Here is a 23,858-nt window from a genome sequence, read left to right on the forward strand (position 1 = left end):
ATACTCTGTAGACAGCATGCACAAAGTATATCTATAATTATTGTGATAAAAATTATCTAATAGAAGTTGAAATATAGTTAGAAAAATATATGTGCATATTTATTTATTATCTAAATTTTGAATAAATTTCACGTTTGATTCCAAAAGTTAGATTCCAGAGAGTACTGGCTTTGTACAGTTATACTGACTCAAGTCCCATCTCTTCTGCTTTCTCCCTCTGAGATCTAATACATTATTCTATGAAACTCTCCTGAAAACTGTGGGGGTCATTTCAAAGTCTTCCCAGTTATAAAATCTTGGTCCTTCACTGGCACCTCAGTTTATATCAGGCACCATGCTTTATACAAAGTTTATGTAAGTTCTTAGTCCTAAAGTAATTAAAGTATAAATATTCCATTTCCTAAAATGTATTGTTGTTGTGGTGCAGGGGAAATTTCCCCTAACTCTCTGGGTTATTCTGAAGCTGGATGAACGAACAAATTAACCCCAGAAATATTAGTTAGAGAACAAGCACACTATTTAATGATGTACATATATTTAATTTATATATTTAACTTATTTTACATGGCTGGTAAATTCTTAAGTATATAGGGTAAACCAGGGTTGGTATCTTGTGCTTAGGGAGCTAAGAAGTCAAGGAGGAGAGGGAATTTCACAAGAGAAAGGGATGACTTCCTATGACAAAACCTTGCCTCTAGATGTTTGCCCTGGCCTAAGACAGGTTTCTCAGATAGAAAGGCTATTTCTGGAGGTATCCCAAAATCTGGGTAATCTTCATTCTTTAATATTATCAGTTTCTCCTGAGGCCCAGAGTTCTGATTCTTAGTTCCACGTGCTAAGGTGACTCTATTGAAAAAAAGATCTACTCAAAACATCTTAGGAAAAAACTTACTGGACCTTTACCACCTTTTTGGGGTAAACAATCCATCCCATACTGCTAATACTGTTAGAATTTAGAATATAATTTTGTACTTTTCTTACTCATAACAACTTCTTGGGTAGACTCCAGATATGTTGGGTGTGCTGGTTTTGATCCTTCTTTCTATTAGGACTCAGAGAATTTCTTTAGTGGTCTGTATGAGAGATTTATTATATTATTATAGGACGGAGAGGGACACACCCCAAGATCCCCAAACCTGCCTGCTCTAAATAGGTTTTGTCATCTGCCTCATCAAGACAAAACATGTTCTAGTATATAAGACATTCAATGTAAAGGGATTTTAATACAATTAGCATGCACTATAGAAAAGGGGAAGACGGGTGAAGAATATAGTTTCTAAATCAAGCACCCAAAGTTACCCATCCCCTCATGGGTAAATGCCCAGCAAAACAGGGTTGGCCCAAAGCAGGGCCTCTGAGGCCAGAAAGCCTGCCACAAGTCTACAGCGCTTCTGGTTGGTGCCCATAGAAAAGGGTCAGAATCAGGCAGACAAGTCTGGAAGGTAAAGAGCACAATTGCAATCAAGATCAATGGTGCCATTGTTAACCTCCCCACGGGTCTCTCACCCACATCTGTTTCACCCAGGCCAGGATCAAAAATCAAGTGCAGCTTTTTCACGTCTCTCTGTTCCATGTGCCTCCTACAGATCTCCTTCTTGTTCTGCATACTTCTCCCTTACTTCCCCAGTCTCCAGCTTCTTCTCCTCCCTGCTCAGCTCTACCCTCCCCTGGGTGAGGCAGGAAACCTGGAACCTCCACTTTTCCTGGGGACCACCCTCTTACAATATCATTTGAAACACATTGCCATATAACATGATTTCCACACAAAATTATAATTTAATTTTGGGTTCTAAATTTTAATGTTGATTTAGAACTTCAGAGTAAATATTTAAAGCCAAATGTTTAACTCTGTTAGTACAAGTTTTTCTTGCCCATTTTCTGCAGAAGTCAAATAATGATGTAGTTTGCTTCTATGAGACATATTTTTGACAAATTTATTTAGAACGTGAAAATAATGTAGTGAAAATTATTTCCTAGAATTGTTGAACATAGATGGTTAAGAAGGGTTTCACGTCACTGTCTTTTTTTGATGACACCATAGCTTTGACACCTTCACCATTGCTTTTCAAGTGATTCAATATTTCATTTATGATAAAGCTAGTTTGTTGAGAAGACACAGATTAATAAAACGTGTTCTTTGTTTTAAAGTAGTTTTTAATTAAAGGTGAGAAAGTAGATATGTGGAATGATGTAGCACATAATTGATTAATGAACAATCCTTAACAGGGAGTAATAGAAAAAAAAATCTATGTGAGTTGATTATTTCTGGCTAAAAAAATACAGGACTACTACATAGTAGTGGTAATTGAATTGCAACAATATTTGTAAGTGAAGCATACTTGAATTACAAATGAGATACCAGTGACAGATTGCCTTTATTCTACTGGATTTGACTTTTCCCTCTTATCTTTCTTGCCTTATTGGGAATAATACTATCTGATTTACATTTTGGAAAAACCAACACAAACAAGTGAAAAATAAAAAGTGAAAAAGCCTGAGTATTGTGTTGTGGAATAAAGGGCATTTAGACTGGGAACCAAATAGAGATTGTATATTAAGTAGGCACTTTAAACCTGCAATCTACTGAAAGGTATAGAGGTACATGCACACACACCACACAAACACCCATATTTGGGGGTCATTTGCAACAGGTGGTGGTTGATGGAAGAAATAGAGTGCAGGTTGAGAGGCACAGAGGACTAGAATGAAGTGTCTTGGGGAAACTGATATTGAGGAGGGGGTACATGTAGTGATAGAAACTAATAGATACTTAAAATGAGGTTGGAGAGAAATAAAAAAGGGATGTCTTGGAAGCAAAAAGGAGATTTTAGGAAGTAAGGAGTAAACAACAAGCTAATGAAACCAATATTCAAAACTTCAAATTTGGATATGTCCGCAAGGAGGTGATTCTAATGCTGATGATAAAATATTTATTTCAAGGATGTGAGAACACAACAGATTATCTTTGTCATGTAACAGCATCATGGAAAAAAATTATTGACAAGAAGAATCAAGTGTTAAATGAATAATAATAAATAATGATACTTTAGATGAATATATAAAGTTATTTCCAAAACTAGAACACTCTTGAGAAGGAAAGCATAGCTGTTAATAATTGCAGTAAGTATGAACTGCATCTGTTCCTGGCAATCCAGAGTGAATGCTCATCCTGATTATAGTTCACATGTATTGAATGATAACAGTGTAGCACAGGATCTGAGATGAGTTCTTCAACACTTTATCTGTAATGACCATGGGGTTTAGTTGCCATGATTAGTAATTCTTCCTTTGTATATTCTTAATTCAGCCACAAATATGCTATCCATTGTTTTGACTACTAAACGTAACTGTTTATTTGAAAAAAAAAAACAACAAAAACAAAACACAAAACCTGACTTCACTTTATACCAATTTCTGGCCTAAGGAAATGGGGGACATAGATAATTAATGCTTAATTCCCATTGTTAGCCATCTACAAATACAGTTCAGAGAATCTGGGAAAATTTCAATGTAATGTATTCTAATGACAGTATAGTTTGTGGAGAAACTAACTATTTTGATATATTCTAGCCTGTACTTTTTATAGTTAAGATTATAGTGCATTTGAACTTTGGAAGGTAGACTTTGCTTTTTAAAAAAAAAATACATTTTTATCAATGTACATACAAGTGGGTTTTCCCCTATTACCTAAAATATATTCTCTCTGTGTAGTGTGTGTGTTTACTCTCCACCCCTATACACACAGACAGAGGGAGATGGAAAGATAGTTTTTTATCACAAGGGGAGGTATTTTCATATCTATAGCATAATTTTAGCCACAGTCAAGCTATATACTGTGAAAGGTCTGGCATATTTCTCTGACACATCTGGTAGATATGTATGGCATTAATTAGCATAGGTATTGCTATAAGTGACATGTCAGCTTCAGAAAACAAAAAGTATTTGTTATTGATGTCAATCATTCATATTTTGTCAGTTCAAAAGACTTCCCTAAAGGAATATGCATTTATCTTCGCTGACCCAAAATATAGCAAAAACCATTTCTGTGTTCTAGAAACTGAAGTAGAACTATTTGTGTTTGAAAAGCCATGTGGAAATATTCATAGAGGAAGCACACATGGATAAGTTTGTGTTGAGGAGTGTATTAGGTCAAGATTAGTTGACACTGGGAAAAACTGTGCCTGAAAAATGCCCAGAATAGATTTTATTTTTGGTAATCAAATTTATGTTTTTGTTTCACTTTAAAATAATTTTGAGGTATGCCAGGTAAATGATTGCAAATACCACTTTATGTTTAACTCTGATTTTGTATTTAACTCTGATAATGATATTGATTGGCTTCATTTGTTTTCTGTTTTCCACTATAGTTTTTAAAACATGATAATCACAACTGTAGGAGTCTTAAGAGTTTGACTGGCTTTAAAGTGCTAGCAGACACTGTTGCTTGTTCCCAAAACATTTATATCCTATTTCCAGTTTTTCTCCCTCTACATTCTAATTTATTGTTTACTAAAATAATAATGATTTTAAGTTACATCAAGAGGGTGTGGTTAAGGATATGGCACAAGTTGAAGACATTTATCTTAATATTTCACTTTAATGAGGCAGAAAATATCCATCATTAGAAACTTAAAATTTGATAAAATTTATAGTATAGTTAATTCTCTTAAAATTATCATTGTTCTTACTACCAAGTGTTAGAAAGTCATACATCACACTTCTGTGTCCTTGTAAAAGTAGAATGTACTGTATTTTTTTACGTGAGAATTACATGAAACCGGATTTAGAATGTTCCCATATTATGTATTCTAATTTGACCAGCATGCCATATTCGAATAGCCATTACCCAACCTTTGTGCCATCTTTGAAATTCTTACTACAGATTTCTTGCCCTACCTTAAAGACTCTTGGCTATCAGTTTCTGGTCTGTCTTTTACTCTTGAAATCATCTTTTTGAAACTATTCTATTGAAATTTTTCAAATGGATTTTCCTTTACATTTTCCTAATCATCTGTAATTCTTTAGCCCTAAGACATTAAAATGAGTGAATAAAAAATACTTGATAGCTAATCATCTCTGCCAGTCCATTGAAACTCATGGATTTGCAAAATTATATTAAAGTCTTTTAAAAATACATTTAAGTAGGCTTTTGTAGTCATTTGGATTTTGAATATTAATTTTCTCTTGCTATGCTGCTTAACCATAAAATGAAAAGGATGGTTGATATGGGTTTCTTTTAGTGGTGTTAATGTAAATTGCTTGATTTATTTATTATAATACTCAACAATGACAATTCCTATTTTCTCTGTTAATCTCAGATCCAACAGAAAATAATGAATAGTCCCTACCCTCTAGCACAGTAAAAAAAAAAAAAAAAGTTTGATGCACTTTATAATGATTGATTAAAAGTATAATTTCCCCCTAGATCAAACAAATAATAGAAGTCTGTTGAAGCTTTGTACTGACCTATTCTGGGAGTAGAAGAATACCGTGGAGAAAGAAGCAGTGTAAGCACAAAGGATAAGAGTCTCAATCCTGGGAGAGAGAATTAAAGCCTAACCCTCTAAATGTAAGTCATCTATACTCTATATTTACCACCCCTTATTTTTTGTGGCAAGCAGGTATTAGCAGAAAAATATATAATGGCAATATTATTGTGATTATTTTCTCTAATAAAAGATATACAGGTTAATTGGTTGGTAACTTTTAGCTTTGTATTCGTATGAATATTTTCCAACTAATAGCATAAGGGAATGCCTTAAAATAATATTATTTAATGAAAAGGAGGTTAATTTTAATTTTGTCTTCTGGGGGAGAACTGTTAAGAATTTGACAGTATTTTGATGAAAAGAAAGTAACTTTGATTTACTATCTACAGTTGTGTAATCAAAATCCCTTTGTTTCTAACTTTGGTTTGTTCTTTTTTTAAATATATCTTCATGTGTGAGGATAAGACTATCCTAATGTATCTATTTAAATCCACCTTTCAATAAATGAGACATTAGGTTCTTTTTATCTACTTTGTATAGAAAAATTTATTGGACTTTCTTTGTATCCATAATATATTATGAAAATACATAAATTTTATCAGCTCAGTATACTAGAAAGACTGATTTCCAATCTTGTTTAGGTAGAAGTTAAAAGATGTATATTAATGACTTTATTCTAAGATTCAGTTACTTTTCAAAAATTGGTAGAAAGAATGACAAAAGTTATCATTGTTTTAGGATAATTATTTAAGAAGAACTTTCATGTCATTCTCACTTTTGTCTGGAAAATTACCTGGTACATCATCTGTGATAAGCTGTTTGATATGCAGTGTACTGATTTAATGGATATGAATTTAATTTTTACCAAACAATTGATAATCTTGTTTATTCCATCTGAGAAAGAACTCAGTAATAAGGTAATACTTTGATTTTTAAAAGTCCATAATATAAGTTAAATGATTAGATTAGGTGGATTTCCTAGACATTTACATAATTTTCCATCCTAAAAGCAGAATACACTATTTTATCCAGTGCACATAGAACATTTTCAAGAATACATCATAGGCCATAAAACAAGTCTCAGAAGACATACAGAAATAGAATTATATCAAGCTTCTTCACAGACCACAATGTTATACAGCTGGAATTAAACATACAAAGAATCCTGAAAAAAAAATGTGAAGACTAAACAAAATGCTTCTGAACACTCATGGGTCAATGAAGAAATCAAGAAGAAATTAAAAATATCTACAGCCTAGTGAAAACAAAGAAGAACTACCAGATCCTATGGGATGCTTTTAAAAGCAATACTACATAGGAAGGTTGTAGCAATACAGGCTCACATTTAAAAAAAAAAAAAAAAGACCTCAATTTAACAGTCTAACTCTGCAGTTGAAGGAACTGGAACAATAACAAAAGCATCCCCAAAACACTAGAAGACAGGAGATAATAAAACTGGAGCAGAAATAAATAAAATAAAAAACAAACATAAGATCACTGAAATCAAGAGTTGGTTCTTTGAAAAACTAAACCAAATTGACAAGCTGTTACCTCTGCTTATGAAGCGAGAAACACAAATCAACAGAATCAGAAATGAAAGAGGTTAAAATTACAGCAGATACTGGAGAAATACACAGGATCACAAATTAAGTGAAACTGGAGGAAATGGATAAATTGTAAACTCATACAGCCTCCCTAGATTGAACCAGGATGAAATAGACCACTAAAATAGTCCAATCTTTTACAAGTATTGAAATTGAAAGAAAAAAAAAAAACAATTCTCCCCTAGAACAAAAGCCTAGGACTGAATGGCTTGTCCAGTGAATTCTACCAAACCTGTAAAGAAGATCTATTACCTATCCTATTTACACTCTTCAAAAAAGATCAAAAAAGGAGAAAATCTCAGAACATTTTCTGAGGCCAATGTTGCTCTGATCCACAAACCAAATTAAGTAGTAAAAAAGAAAATTAAAAACAATTATGTCTGATAAATGAAGATGCAAAAATGCTATCAAACTAAACACAACATATCAAGAGAATTGTCACCACCACTCATCCAACTTACATGAATCAATCAGTGTCACCCACCAGATCAACAGAAAGACAAAAATCACATGATTCTCTCAATAGGTACCAAAAAGCATTGAACAGGACTCAACATCCATTTATGGTAAACTCCAAAAATGGAAATAAATGGAACTTGTAAATATTATAAAAGCCATCTATGACAAACCCAAGCCAATATCATACTCAGTGGTGAAAAGCTAAAAGCATTTTCACTAAGATCAGGAACAAGCTAGGGATGTCCACTATCACCACTATTATTCAAAGTAGTTTTGGAAGTACTACCTGAAGCAATTAGGCAAGAAAAAGACATAGAAGGAATCCAAATTGGAGAAGTGAAGCATTCACTCTTTGTAGATGACATGCTACTAAATTTAAAGAAACTAAAAGATTCTATAAAAAAGCTTTCAGAAATAAAGGAATACAGCAAAAATTGTCAGGGCACAAAATCAGTACACAAAAATCAGTGGTGTTTCTATATGCAAACGATGTATTAGAAGAAAGGGAAATAAGGAACAGAGTTCCATTTAGAATCATGTCAAAAGAATGAAATACCTGGGAAAAAACTTAACAGAGGTGAAGGACCTATACAATGAAAACTATATAACTTTGTTAAAGGAAATTAAAAAAGGCCGAGAAATAGAAAGATATCCCATCCTATGGGTAGGAAAAATTAACATCATTAAAATGTACCACAGCTATTGTATAAATAAAAAATAAATCTTAAAAAAGTCCATATCACCCAAAACAATTTGTAGATTTAATGCACCACCTATAAAAACACCAATGCTTTTTTTTTTTTTTTAAATGCAATAGAGGGGCCTCCCTGGTGGCACTAGGGTTAAAGATACAGTGCTGTCAAGCTGCCTTCAGCCCAGCCACTGCAACATGAGTTCTATCCCTGGCCAAGGAGCTAACCCACATGGAGAAGCAGACCTCTCTTGTTGTATCTGCTGCTCCTTTTAGCAGTGTATTTCAGTAGATATGCCTCTTCTGCTCCTCACTCTGTCTCTGGTGAATCCTCTCGCCCCCCAACACCTGTAGCCTACACCCCAGTTCTTCTATGCATAAATAAATAAATCTTTAAAAAATAAAAGGAAATAGAACAAATAATTAGAAAAAGACCCTGAATAGCTAAAACAATCTTGAGAGAAAAGAAGAAAAATGGAGGCATCAGACTTCCTGACTTTAGACAATATTACAGAGCAACAGTAATTAAAACTGTGTGGTACTGGAAGAGAAACAGAAACTCAGACCAATGAACAGTATTGAAAGTCCAGGGATAAATCCATGTAAATATGGACAGTTTATCTTTGACAAGGTAGTTATGACATCCAATAGAGAAAAGATAGCCTTTTTAGTAAATGGTGCTGGGAAACATGGATAGCCAATGCAAAATAAAGACTCACATTTAACTCTGTACAGAAAAAAATTAATTCAAAATGGATTAAAGATTTGTACAGAAAAACTGAAACCATAAAATACTTGAAAAAAAAAATGCAGCGGTCACACTACAGAACATCTCCCACAATGATGTATTTGGGAATACAACTTCAACAGCAAGAGAAACAAAAGCAAAAATAAACCAGTGGGACTATATCAAACTTAAAAACTTTTGTATCTGAAAATAAACTATCACAAAAACAAAAAGGCAACCTACAGAATGGGAGAAATATTTACATGCTATATATCTTCAAGGGGTTAATCTTCAAAATTTAAAAACATTATTTACACAGTCTAACAACAAAGAAACAAACAACCCAACTAAATAATGGGCAAAGGAACTAATAGCCACTTGTCTAAAGAAGACATTCAGATGGTTTATAGACATTTGAAAAAATGTTCAATATTTGTTATTATAAGAGAAATGCAAATTAGAACCACAATGAGATAATCACCTGTGAGAATGGCCTATATACAAAATGAATGGAATTAACAAATGCTGGCAAAGTTGTGGTGAAAAGGAACTCTTATTTACCATTGGTGGGATTGCAAGCTCTACAGCCCTGTGGAAATGGTATGAAGATTTCTCAAGAAAATAAAAATAGAAATTCCATACTGCTATTATGTATTTATCCTAATAATATGAAAAATCTAATATGGAAATACCATTCTACACCATTGTACATGGCGGCACTGTTTACAGTGCTAATTGTAATCATTGCCTAATCATGGAACCAACCCAAGTGCCCTTCAATAGATGAATGATAGAGAAACTGTGGCATATATATTCACAATGAAATATTACAGTGTTGTGAAGAAAGATGTAATGGTGGCATTTGGGACAAAATGGATGGACTTTGAGGTGATTCTGTTGAGTGAAATGAGTCAAAAAGTAAAAGATTTCACAGTTTCACTCATCTGTGGGATACAAATACACAGAAATAATGACACACAAATAATAGAAGGAATAAAAATTTTAACTCAATGAAAAGAAGGTAATGGTTATCAGAGGGAATAAGAGGAAGGCCACAGGGAATGCAGGAAGGAGGCAGATTGGGTATGGGCGCGGGAGATTGGATGGAAGGGGAAAAATACAAACCATATTTTCCCCAACTATACCCAATTGAAACATGAATTCTTGCAGGAATTGAGTGTAATATTTCTTATTGACATAACATCTGAAAAAGTTGTCAGTCTACATTGAGAAATTTCCATGATTCGTTGGTTCATATTCAAACTTGTTATCTGGAATATTGTGATTAAACCCTTGAAACACTGTTGCCATTCCTGACAACCTACAATTGTGAATTAGGATTCTTGAATTCAGCAGAAACTATGCATAAAAAAGAAACCTTTTTGGTTTGGTATTAGATGTTCAGTTTAACACTTTTCTATCATTGAACTAGATAGAAACATCTGAAGAAAGACTACAAACATTTTCATTCCATTCATTGACATGAAACAATTACTTTTAAGATTTTAATTTTTATTATTAAAAAAGTGATAGAACTTTAAAAAGTTATTTACATTTGGTGAATCAGTAGTGATTTCCATTTACTGGCATGAGGATGTTGAAGGATTGAAGGCAATTATTCTTTATAAAAACATTTTGCTAACCTGCTCTACAGGCATGAAAATGGTTATTTGTAACAGCAAAAATATGGTCGAATCTCATAAACAATCATTTTCTGTAAAATAATTAAGACTCAAAAGAATAATTACATGATTTCTTTTATATGAAGTTCCAAAACTAGACTACAGCGTAGAGGAATGCAAGAAATGATTAAACAAAAGTAAGAACTGTTTAAAATGTGGATAGATTGTAAAAGTTGAGGTGAGTGTTCAGAAGCTTCTGGTGTGTCAGCAGCATTCTGTTTGTTCACTAGACTGGTGGTTGCATGAATATTTGCTTTATGAAAAGCCATGTGTTAAAACTCACTCAGAAAGTTTGTACCTGCTAACACTCCTGGAGGTCCTAGCCATGTTATTAAAATAAGAAGTTAAAAGAAAAGGTTTACTGATTGGGATAGAAGAAATCTAACTGTCTATTTGCAGGTGATGTCATTGACTCTTCCGAAAATCCCAAAGAATCAACGAAGATCACCTTCTAGAATTAACAAATGCTTATAGCAAGGTTGCAGAAAACAAGAATAACATACAAAAACATTTGCTTTCCTAATATATACCAGCAATGAACATCTAAGATTTGAAATTTAAAATACAACACTATTATATTAGCACCTCCTGAAAATGAAATACAGGTATAAATCTAACAAAATATGTGCAAGGTAAATATCAGAAAAGCCACAAAATCTGATAGAGAGAAAAAAAAAGAGGACCTAGGTGGCTAGAGAAATAGTCTGTGTCCATAGGTAGGCATACTCTGGTGGTTATATCCGTTCTTCCTAACTTGATTGAAGGTCTCAACACAATCATGGTCAGATCCTTAAGTTTATATGAAAAGACAAGGGACCCTGAATAGCCCACACAGTATTGGAGAAGAATGAAATCAGATGACTCACTCTCCCTGAATTAAAGTTTTTGTTTTAAAGCTACAGTAAGCTGGGCAATATGAAATTGATAAATGACTAGATGGATCCTTAGAATATAATAGAAAGCTCACAAATATTAAGATACCCACACTTGTATTGTCAAACAATCCTTGATAAAGGAGAAAAGACTTTATTGTAGTAAATATAATCTTTTTTAAAAAGTGATACTGGAACAATTGGACATTCATTTGCAAATAAATATAGACATTAACATTTTACCTTTTGCAAAAATGAATTCACCTTGTAACCCAGAGCTAAGTGTACAATGCAAAACTATAAAACTGCTGAAAGATAATATGAGAAAAATCTAAGTAACTTTGGATTTGACTATGACTTTTTGGATAAAACACTAAAAACACATTTCATAAAAGAAAAAAATTGATAAGTTGGACCTCATTGATAGGAAAAATTTGGCACTGACAAAGACATTAATAAAAGAATGAAAAGGTAAGTTACATTCTGTAAAAAAGTTATCTGTAAAAAAAACCTATTTGATAAAGGGCTACTATTAAAAATATACAAAGAACTAAAAAAAAAAAAAAAAAGAAAAGAAACAACCCAGTTAAAAAATTGAAAAGACCTTTGAACTGACCCAATAAAAGAAAATATACATACCTATTAGAATGGCTAAATCCAAAGCACTGAAGCCACCAAATGTTGCCAAGGATGTGAAGCAACATTCTAATTCATTGTAGAATACAGTGACACAGCCACTTTGGAAAACATTTTGGCAGCTTATTATGAAGTTAAACATAATATAGCAGTTGCATTCCTGCATATTTATACCAACCAGTTGAAAATTTACATACATACAGAAATTTGTTCAATAATGTTCATAGAATATTTATTTATAATTGCAAAACTTGGACCAACTAGGATGTTCTTAGGCAGAGAATGGATAAAACCATATAAACAATATACATGAAGGGCCTCCCCTGGTGGCGCAGGCGGTTGAGCACAGCACTTGTGAAGCTGTCCACAGCCTCTGCAGTGCTGGTTCGATCCTGGCCAGCCAGCGAGGGTCCCACATGGCTTGGCAAACTTCTCCTGTCTCGCACGCTGCTCCCCTCAGCAGTGTATTTTGTCAGTCTGCCTGTTCTGTTCCCCACTCTGTCTCTGGTGAATTCTCTCACCCTCACACACATCTGGCCTGATCTCCGGTTCTTGTATAAAATAAATAAATAAATCTTTAAAAAAAAAAAAAATACATGAGGGCCTCCCTGGTGGCGCAGTGGTTGAGCGCTGGGTTGCGAAGCTGCCCGCGGCCTCTGTGGCGCCGGTTCGATCCCCGGCTGCTCCCCGGCCACCGGAGGAGGGTCCCACATGGCGCGCAGACCTCTCCTGCCGCCCGCTGCTCCCCTCAGCAGTGTCCTTCGGTCCTTCTGCCTGCTCTGCTCCCCGCTCTGGCTCTGGTGAATTCTCTCACCCTCCCGCGCTTCTGACTGTACCCAGTGCTTGTATAAATAAATAGATAAATAAATCTTAAAAAAAAAATACATGAAACATGCATACAATGTGCTATTATTAAATGATAAAACAGTATGACTTAATTACAAAATACATGGAGGATTCTTAAGTAAACATTACTGAGTAATAAAACCATTTGAAAAGGCTACTTAGCCTATTGTGTAAACTTTATGAAGTTCTGGAAAAGGTGTAACTATGGCAATAGTGACAAGATCTGTGATTACAAGGATGGTAGATGAATAAGTAGAGAAGAGGGAAATTTTAGGGTTGTGTAACTATTATATATCATTCTATAATTATGTAGTTGTCAAAACCCACAGTCCTGTACAACACAAACACTCAACCTTAATGTGAACTCTGGACTTTAGTTAATAATAGCATTTTAATATAGGTTCATCAGTTGTAGGCAATGTACCACACTAATGAAGGATATTAAAAGTAGAAACTTTGTGTGTATTGGGAATGGGAAGGAGGAAATATAAGGGACCTCTCAGTAATTTTGCTCACTTTTCCTATAAATTTAAAATTGCTTTAAGAAATTATTTTAGACATTTTTTGCATGTCTAATATGATTTTTAAAGAGAACTAAAAGGCATTCTTAATGATTTTGTTAAGCAGAATTCTGAGAAAAAGACAATTTTAGATTAACTTAAGTTAACCATTATTTTGTGATTACAAAACAGTATTTCATTGCAGGAAGTACTAATAATAGAGGGCTTCCATTCTTGAATATATTTAGTGGATATTTTATGACAATTTTTTCATTCTAGCACAAACTTGTCTCTATTTTGAGGTAGATATTTCAGTTTTGAATTTAATCATAGGTATATTTTTACAATAATCCAAATCCATCTTATAGTCATGAACTACTGATTTTTATAGAGTTGTTCACTTCTTTCCTTAAATTTATTATATTTTATGTGATTGTCCATACTTCTCAAACTTTTTCTCTTAAGGAAAATCTCATTAATTTTAAAATTAGTTGGCTGTAAAATAAATGGAAAACACAGATGCTCTTTGTATTCTATACTTGAATTGGAATTTTCAAATATACTTTTATGCTTGTATATTTTGTATAGTTTTATACTTGAAATATGCTGCTTTCTCTATTCTTTGTAAGGTTTTCTTTCATTTTCTTTCCTTTCTTTCTCCCTTCCTGTGTCTTTTTCTTCCTTACCTTTTTCTTTCTCTCTCAGTATATTCTGTTGTTTAATTTTTCAAAGAATGAATATAATCCTATTTAAGTGGTTGACATTAACAGAAACCAGGAATTTATTATTCATAAAAATGAAATATAAAAATCCCCTTTTCTTCAGTCTCTGGATATAGCTAGGCTCAACACAAATGTCTAGGGGAAATGCATCTGTTGCTATTGCATTTATTTTTTTTTTGTTTCTCTGAAAACTTGGCTTTTGTAAAATATCTATGATTTTGATTTGTCTTGGCCATAACCCAGATTACCAAGGAATTACATTTTGAACATATTCAACTAAGAATTATCTTTGTAGCAACTTTTCCTTTGCCATATTGAAATTTTGGGAATAAAATCAGATTTTGTTTTAAAAAACAGCTATGTTTCTTCATAGTGCCAGAATGAAATTTTTCCTATGTTAGAGACACAGAGAAATACTTATGATCTATCAGAAACTTATTTTAAGCATATCATGGAGGACAGTGTCCGTTTTTTGCAATTGACAGACCTAGGTTTATATGTTTACTCAGCCACATTTTTTTTTATATTGACTTTGGGTAAGTTTTGCTGGTGAAAAAAAAGAAATAATTGTAATAATTCTTTACAGGGTTATGTGAAGATCACATGACCAAACATAAAAATACACCTGGCACAGAGCAGGCAATTACCAGTAGTGGTCTTTCTCTTGTCTGTTACTCTCTGTACATATAGGGTTATATGTATATGTAGGACTCTGTGTGTGTGCGTGTATGTGTGTATATATATATATAGAGAGATAGATAGATAGATATAGATACAGATATAGATATATAGATAGATAAATAAATGTGTGTATATGTGAATGAATGAATGGATGAAAAATAAATATGGGTGTATATGTGTAGGTAAGTATGTGTTTATCTATGTATATTTATCCCTGTCCCTGTTTCTTCTGTCTGTCTCTTTATCTGATCTACAAAATGTGCAGTACATAGCCATTTATTGTATTTGTTAAGTTCCAAGGCAGAGATTTCTTCTGGAAAGGATATAGTCCCAGAACCCAGGGAATATGGATTCTATCACCTCATGGAAACATTTTCAAAATTGTTTTTTTTCTTGATGCTGTAGTATTTCTGCAATTTTTTATCAACCTACCTGGAATGTTTACAGTTTCTTAAAAGGAAATGTAAAGAATATTTATGTTTCTTTTACAATTCCCAACAGGCAATAGAAGGTTTTTTGTTTGTATCTTTCCTACAATGTGTCATTCAGAGAATGGTGTACTACCACATCTTGATTAGACTTCAAAAAGAGGTGCATTGGTCAGCTTGTGAAGATGTATGGGAATAGGGAAAGATAATTTATTTATTATATATCTGAAAATATATATGCCTGTTTAGAAAAGAAAAAAAAATAGAAATTTGATATTTCTGAAAAATTTGCATTCATGTGATTTAATTTTCACTACCTAGCAAAGCACCAGTTTCTTAGAGTAGCTTTGTATAACTGTCTTCCTTAGTGATTTTAAATTTTGTAGAATAGTTATTCACAAAACAAGGTGTGATACTCCATTTTTTAATAATAATGTAAGTTTTTAGCAAAGGCAGAAGTTAATATCTTCAGAAAGTAACCTGTATATCTTGCCTAAATGTCTTATCTCAACTTGTCTTGTGACTGTGAATGACTAACTCAAATCCTAACTAAGTGATCTCAAACTGTAAAGGTAGGTTTTTAACAAAGAAATGTCACTTAGATGCAAGAATAAAGTTCATGAAGCTAAGTATTTATCACAAAAGCTCTACCTCTTTAAGTGCTTTTTTTTTTTTTTTTAAAGAAAAACAGCAAATGTGTTAAACCTCCTTGGGTTTTAAAGACAAGACTGTAAAGACAAACGTCTTGTTAACACAAAATTACCTACAAGTCTATTTGAAGAACCAGTTAGTTATCTGTTAAATCCACTTCCGAGTTAATGTGAAGTAATATATGGGATAAGGAACTGAGTATTCCTGGAAGGAATAGCTCTTTTAGTGGGTGTATCAAAGATCTAGTATTGTAGAATGGATAATTTTACCCAGGCAGCCATTATTATGTGCTCCAGTTTGATTACAGGCCAGTGCAACTACACATAAGCAAAAACATAGTCTTGGGACAGTTATTAAAGAATAGTTTGAAAGTGTATGTTCTTCACATATATGACCTAAGGGTGATTTCTTCTGAACTCATTTAGGTGTTTAATGATTTCATAATTGTACAGTTTAAAAGGCCCAAATTATCTTAGAAAATAAGAGTGTTCCATTTTTTTCTAGATATGGACTGTATTTTAGGTTTGGTCAAAAGTGGTAAATGTCTTAAGACATAAAATCTTTACCTTTAGTAAACATCCATTAGTCATCTCAGATAATTTATTTTAATAAAGTTAATCCATAAATAAATCAGTTTATTTATCTGGGAAAATTGGCTAGGAATATTTTTTACTATTTTTTAAAGATTCTCCTCACTCTAGAATCTGAATGGTAGTGTTCTTTAAGATTTTTATTTTTAAATATTATGTAGATACTGAAAATAATACAGGGGCATCTACACATCTAAATTTGGTGTATGAAAATATTTTATTTGTTCACATCTTTCTTTTTTAATAATTGCATGCACAAACACAGTAAAAGCTATGTGCTCTTATCCTGTCCCATTTTGTCTCTCTTGAGATAGTTATTTACTATTTTGAAGTTGTTGTTTATCTATATTCTTATACTTTGGCTTTTTGTGATATTAAAATTTATGTAAGTGACAATGTTTTTTTGCGATATTAAAATTTATATGTGACATATAAGTGCTTTACTGAAAATTTTTTTCTTTCAGAATTATGTTTCAGGGATTTATCCATGTTGATATACACAGTTCTGTTTTTAGTTTTTTTTTTTGTTAAGTAAGCTTTTTTTGAAGCATATAATGTAGATTTATGATTTTTACAGTTGTATTTAGAAAACTGTAAGAATCATAAATGTATATCTGATGAATTTTCATAGAATTAGTGCATCCATATGATCCCTACCCTGCCTAGGAAATAGCATATTACCAATACTATAGACTTTGGCCCATCCTTTTTCCACTGATAATTACTATCCATTCACCAACCCCAACTCTGTATCTACCACACCTCCACCAGGGAAACCATTTTCTGATCTGTAACAACCTACAATAGTTGTATCTGTATCTGTTTTTGAACTCTCTATAAATGGGATCATAGTGTTTTATAGCCAGCCCCTGTTTTTTAATATTAGGTTTATGAGCTTCCTCCATGTTTCTGTATGCAATTAAGTGACCATCTTGAGTGCTAATTAAGTTATCATTACATGAATATGTCGCTGTTTATTTATTTCTGTTCTAGTTGGGGGCATTTGAGTTGTTTCCTCTTTTTAATCTGTTAGGATTAATAGTATTGCTCTGAAGATTCTTATATGTGTCCATATGCATATCTGTGTAGACAGGTGTAGCGTTTTTGTGTCATAAGTTATCTGTATCAACATAGGGTCTATATTGTAGATTATCTGTACCATAGTTTTAACATTAGCAGACACTGCCAAGAAATCTAGTGGTAGTCCCGTTTTACCCTCCCGGTGTCATTGTAGGAGAGATACAGTTGCTCCATATTTTGCCAACACTGAAATTGTCTTTTATCATTTGGGATTTTGGATGGTGGATAATAAATAGTTTTTAACTGTTCTGTAACCTTACCTGACTTGAATAAAGCATGGCTATTTTAAAATCCTTTCCACATACTTGAAACAGTTGGCTATTTTCCATTTTTACTATTCCAAACAATGCCACAATGAACAGATTGAGAATATCTCTAAAGTTACTGCTTGAAATAGAATATCTGAGTTTTAGAATACAACATCTTTATGTTTACAATTTGTTGCTTTATTTATCTCCAATGAAGTTATACCATGAAGTGATAATTTTAGTTTTATCATAAATCATAAACATTTAGTAAAGAGTATAGTTATTGCCTCTTTAAAAGGCATTAGTAAAACCCAATGCCATAGAATTAGGGGGAAATTTAGTGAGGAGAGATAAAATATCCTTCACAATGCCTGGCATATAAAGTTTTCATTGGGCCTCCCTTGTGGCGCAAGGGGTTGGGTGTAGTGCTGTGAAGTGGTCTGCAGCCTCTGAAGTGCTGGTCCGATCCCTGGCCAGCCAGGGAGATACCCACATGGTGTGGCAGACCTCTCCTGGCTCGCCCACTGCTCCCCTCAGCAGTGTATTTCAGTAGATCTGCCTGTTCTGCTCCCCCTCTGTCTCTGGTGAATCCTCTCGTCCTCCCGCACCTCTGGCCTGTATCCCAGTTCTCGTATGAATAAATAAATCTTAAAAAATAAAGTTTTCATTATTGTTTTCATTGCTTGAGTATTCATTATCATATTGCTTTAAAAATCCTCATTCCAATGTTCATTATAATTTATGTGACTTTTTCCAAGATCCACATGTGGTAGCTTCTTTCAATCTTTGAAATTTCTTGCTTTACTGGAGTTCTGTTTGATCTTGTGTAAGAGAGTCATCAGCATATATTTTGTTTTTCTATTGTTGTTTTTTAAATTTTAGAGAGGATAGGTATATTAGAAAAGGGAGAGAAAAGCACCTACATAGTCACAGGCTGTCAGGAGAGCTGCCTCATTGGCATATATTTTGATCCAGTGGCATTAAATACTGAGATAGTTTTGATTAATAGATTTTCATAGTTGTGGTAATCTTTTTTGAAGATTTGATCCTAAGAAAAATGGTGAATTGGCATAAAATTTACTTTATTGTTCCCACTGAGCTTTATCAAAATAACGTTTTTTTTTCTTTTATACTTTTTAGCAGATAATACCAAGGTATTTAACTTTTTTCTTAGAGTAAGTATTAGTAGAGGGACCAAAGCAAGACCTTTAATCTGAATTTGTAAAAATAACACTGTCAATGAGGTGGGTCAGCATTTTTCCCAGAGAGAAACCTAATTAGTTTATTTGTTGTCATTACTTTTTTTATAATTTCCATTTCTGTCATTGTAATTTTTCTGTAGTATCCTTAATTAGTCTTAATCTAGTCAACCCTTGATTTCTCTCTCTAGATGAGAAATGCATATTGCTACATAGAATCTCTTTCAGGTGTCCCTCCCTCATTTTTATAGTGGATGCAAAGAGATTTCTCTCCACCAACAAATGTGTTCTGAATTAACAAAACAGATTTTAACTCAAAATTCCTTGTAGATTTTTTCAGAGTAAAATTGAACAACAATAAAATTGAACAATTTAAATAAATATGTTTAATAAAAAATAAAATTGTGAAGTATATTTTAACTAATACTCAATTATTACCAACTTACTTTTTCAGAATTCTTTATACGTAACTGGGTATTAGCAGGCTTATACAAAAGGCAGTTTCGTTGTTAGCCTTTAAAGATTTCTATTATATTCCTGTTTTTTTATTAATGCTCTCATATGGTTAAAGTGATCTGAGACTGAATTTGTCAGTTTTTATTATTTTAAATCTAGTTATACTGAATTTAAATCTATATAGACCATAAACTGAAGTGGTTTAAGAAATAGAAGTTCTCAGTAGTTTCATTATAGGTATGACTACTAATCTATAAGATGGTTATATTTATATATTTTCAATAATTTTGATTTTTTCCGAGATTTTGAGAATCCGTGTCATAAGTTGTTATCCTATTCCCACTCTTACCTGTTTTATGCCATAGTATATGACTCCTTATATGCCTTATTGAACCCCATATCTTCAAGGCCTAATATGGTGGTGTTGCACAGTTCACATTTAATGAATGTTTGACAAATAAATTTAATATTCTCACTAAAAGGAGGACCTTGTTTACTTACTGCAAAGTGAATGTTAGTGTTTTGTCTTGAGGTGCAATCCTTTGGGAGACTGTCGAATTAAGTACATTATAATGGCTGAGTGTTTAACATCCTTTAAGGCTACATTTATAGAGAATGATCTTTGTTAATTTTGCCAAAAATGGTTCCTTTGAGTTAAAAAAAGGAGCCGGCCAAAAAGCTATGGCTGTATTACCTAGTTTTGAAAAATTATTACCTATTTAAAAAAAATTCTATAAATATAATGTTAAGTTCACTATGAGTGACAACAGGAATATTGTCATAAGTTTTAAGAATATTTTCTAGGATTTAACTCTTGTATAATTTATTCTCTGCAATTTTTTTTTAAGATTTTATTTATTTATTTATTTATTTATTTATTTATTTATTTATTTATTTATTTATTTTTTATTTATACAAGCACTGGCTACAGTCAGAAGCAAGGGAGGGTGAGAGAATTCACCAGAGTCAGAGTGGGGAGCAGAGCAGGCAGAAGGACTGAAGGTACACTACTGAGGGGAGCAGCGGGCGGCAGGAGAGGTCTGTGCCCCATGTGGGTCCCTCCTTCAGTGACTGGGGAGCAGCTGGGGATCGAACTGGCGCTGTAGAGGCTGCGGGCAGCTTTGCAACCCAGTGCTCAACTGCTCTGCCACTTGAGAGGCCCTCACTGCAATTTTTTTAACCCCCTGGACCAATTTCTTTTTTTACAAGATGGGGACCGAGTGATTGAATTAGCCTGCTGATTGACTTCTTGAGTACATGCAAAGTTGTGTTTGCCTATCTTAGTGGATGGCACATCTTCTGCTGTGAACTTTGTCATGGTTTCATAACTTTTTATTCTTTTATTACCATTTTATTAGTATTTGGGGAGAATGGATATAATTGCATATGTATAGAAGCTATGCTGAACTAGAAGTCCATCAGCGATGTTACTGTTGCTAAATCTGAAGGACAGTTTCTATTAAGTGTCTTCAATGAAATATTTAACATTGTTAACTTCTTACCATCTCACATTCTCATACTGTGTTCTTTTTTAATTTAAATTTTATTTTTATATTCTCCATACAATTACAACCCCCTTATTTTGACCCCAATTCCTCCTTTCCCCGCCCCCCACACCCCATAGAGTGTCTCTGGTTCATAGTTGTTTGTTGATATTGATATTTTCTTTCTCATAGTTATTCTTTTTCCTGGTCCCTTATTTAAGTTTTCTGGATTCCTGCTATGAGTGAGACCATCCGGTATTTTTCTTTTTCTTTCTGGATTATTTTGCTGAGCATGATCCCTTCCAGCTCCATCCATGTTGCTGCAAATTGCATGTGTTTATCTTTTTTGAATGCTCATATTATGTTCTTTTACTTACTGCTTCTAAATATCATTTGCCTACTTTATTACCTTTTTTTTCTGTGTTCTGTCTTTATTTTCTCACTTTGTATGTACATTATTAAATGAACTCACTTATGCCCATGACTTTGAGTATCTTCTTTAGTGTTGGCTCCTCTTTTTGATCACTAGTTCATATTTATCCTCGGAATTCTAGATCAGCATTTACAGCTGCTTCTTTGCTGTCTCTTTCAAAATGTCCCACATGAACCCATCTGAACACAGATATAAAATAATTCCCATTGTCAACTCCTATCCCAGCTATCAAAGGTATTACTGCTTATAGTATTTTCTGTCTTAGTGACTAGCAATCACCATTTTATATTGATTTGCCTATGTCATAAATATTGTATCATCCTGGCCATCTTTCCTTATTATCTTCACTCTCCTAGTCTCATTAATTCAACCTCCAAATTTGATTGCAAATGGCTTTCTTTATCCACAACTCAGTGATACTACCCTAGTATATGAAACTTTCTCTTGGATCACAGTAATGACTGTCTATTCTTACTCACTTTTTAAAACTCTTTATTCCCTGTAACTCAACTAGGCAGCAAGACTTAAACCTTTGAAAATAAAAATTTGGTAGTTTTTGTTTTTCTTCTAAAATTTTGCTTTTATTTTCCCTTGAACTTGAGGCAAACTCTTTGGAGTGGTCTGCACATCTTTGCAATAATTGAACCAGCATTATCTTTTCTGTTCATCATTTTTCTGTGTCTTCTGCCTTACTCCACCAAATCTGGCCTAATTTCATTAATTGATGGCCTCAAGTTCTTTTTGTGCATCACGGCTTTTGTGCTTGTTGTTCCTTCTCTAGGACTTTATAGTAGATGTATGAAGTAAAAAATCAGGGTGACCCTAAGATTTCAAACTTGGTAATTATGCTTCCTTTCATCATAGACTTTAGTAAATTAATATATACAAAATCATGCCTTAAAGTATAACATACATATAAGCCCCCTCTAATTTTCTGCAATGCAATATACTTCAGAATCTCTCTTTATATAGTGAATTCCAAAGATGTTTTGCTCTCCACATCTCTTTGCACATTCTTTTCTCTTTGTTTGGAAAGTCCTCCTTTGCCTTTTTAGTGCATGAACCACTCCTCTCATTTAAGACCACATTCAAGCACAGCTCATCTGGAAGGCAGGGAGTCTTCAGAAGTTATTAGACAGCTTCCTTTATGTCATCCTTGTACATTTTGTGGAAGGTTTACCTGAGACTTAAAAAAGCTAAATAGCTTGTCCAGTTACTGAGTGACCAGAGATAGAATTTGAACCTCTTCATGTCTGACTTTAAAATAATAGTCTTTAACTGTCCCTTTATAGGCTATATCTTTATTTAATAAGTAGTTATTATATACATAATCAGTAAAAATAAAATACTGTATGACTTAAATAGCTCAAAATAAACGTTTTTGTGGCATCGGCTAGAATTTATTTGACTGACATAGGTGTTAAAGATGTCCTAGAAAGCAATAAGAATCCATATCTATAGATTGTTCAGCTTTGCTTTGTAAAACCCTAAGATATCTCTAGTTCTCATAAACTGTCTGAGGCTGAACTTGAGTAAAATAGATCATAAAATGCTGCTGCAAATGGCATTAGTTTATCTTTGGTGATGGTGCATGGGTAAACTGGTGGAGGAAATTCTATGGAGACTACACCTGAGAAAACAAAGCAAACATTGTAAAAAAATGAAAAATGATATAACATATAAACAAATAAATATGTAAATAATTCATAAACTGAACATACTACTTTTAATCAATAGGTCATATATATATATATATATATATATACACACACACACACACACACACACATCTATGTCTTTCTCTCCTACTAATTGTTAGCAACTTTTGGAAAAAAATCATCTTTTATTAGCACAACTGGTAATGTCTAGTTTTACTGAATAATTATTTTTGTGTATAAAATATGATGTATTATCTCTTTCTAACTTAATTTTAGGGATAAAACTTCCAGTATTTTCAAATAGAGTAATGCAGCTGGTAATTTATACATACCAAACAGTTGGAAACAACAGTGTACATGAGAAAGAACTAATTTTTCAGCTTTGGGTTTAATATCTTTTGTTAGAAAGAAAAATTTGTAGGTGTGTATAATGTCAAGGACATAGTTAATGAAGAAAATCAGTTTATCAGATTTTGGCTAGCAGAATATGGTAATATTTAACTAGTTAGGTGAGTTAAATATCTCTTGTTACTCCATTTTAGGATTTATTTTGCTTGCTTTTCATTTTCTTTTGAATATCAAGAGTTATTCCTACATTTGGAAGGACATATTATTATTAACTCTAATGAGGTTTTTTTTTGGTAAATGAGTTGAATATAAACAACTATTGTGTTTGCCTTTTTTTTGTATGTAAGATTTCTAGCTGAAGATCCTAGTCATAT

At 33.0% G+C, this 23,858-nt stretch overlaps 1 protein-coding gene across 2 annotated transcripts in view; it reads left to right on the forward strand.

The window, feature by feature from the left end:
- Positions 1 to 23,858, forward strand: part of FOXP2 (forkhead box P2) — a 1,127,785-nt gene that overhangs the window by 703,574 nt on the left and 400,353 nt on the right. For both annotated transcript variants that reach the window (XM_054692568.1, XM_054692569.1), the window contains one exon: positions 5,426 to 5,569. The gene's annotated coding sequence lies outside the window, so the exon portion shown is untranslated. The remainder of the gene's footprint in view (positions 1 to 5,425; positions 5,570 to 23,858) is intronic.

Source organism: Talpa occidentalis, unplaced genomic scaffold, assembly GCF_014898055.3.
Source record: "Talpa occidentalis isolate TD23 unplaced genomic scaffold, MPIMG_talOcc4v2.1, whole genome shotgun sequence".
Classification (NCBI taxonomy): domain Eukaryota; kingdom Metazoa; phylum Chordata; class Mammalia; order Eulipotyphla; family Talpidae; genus Talpa; species Talpa occidentalis.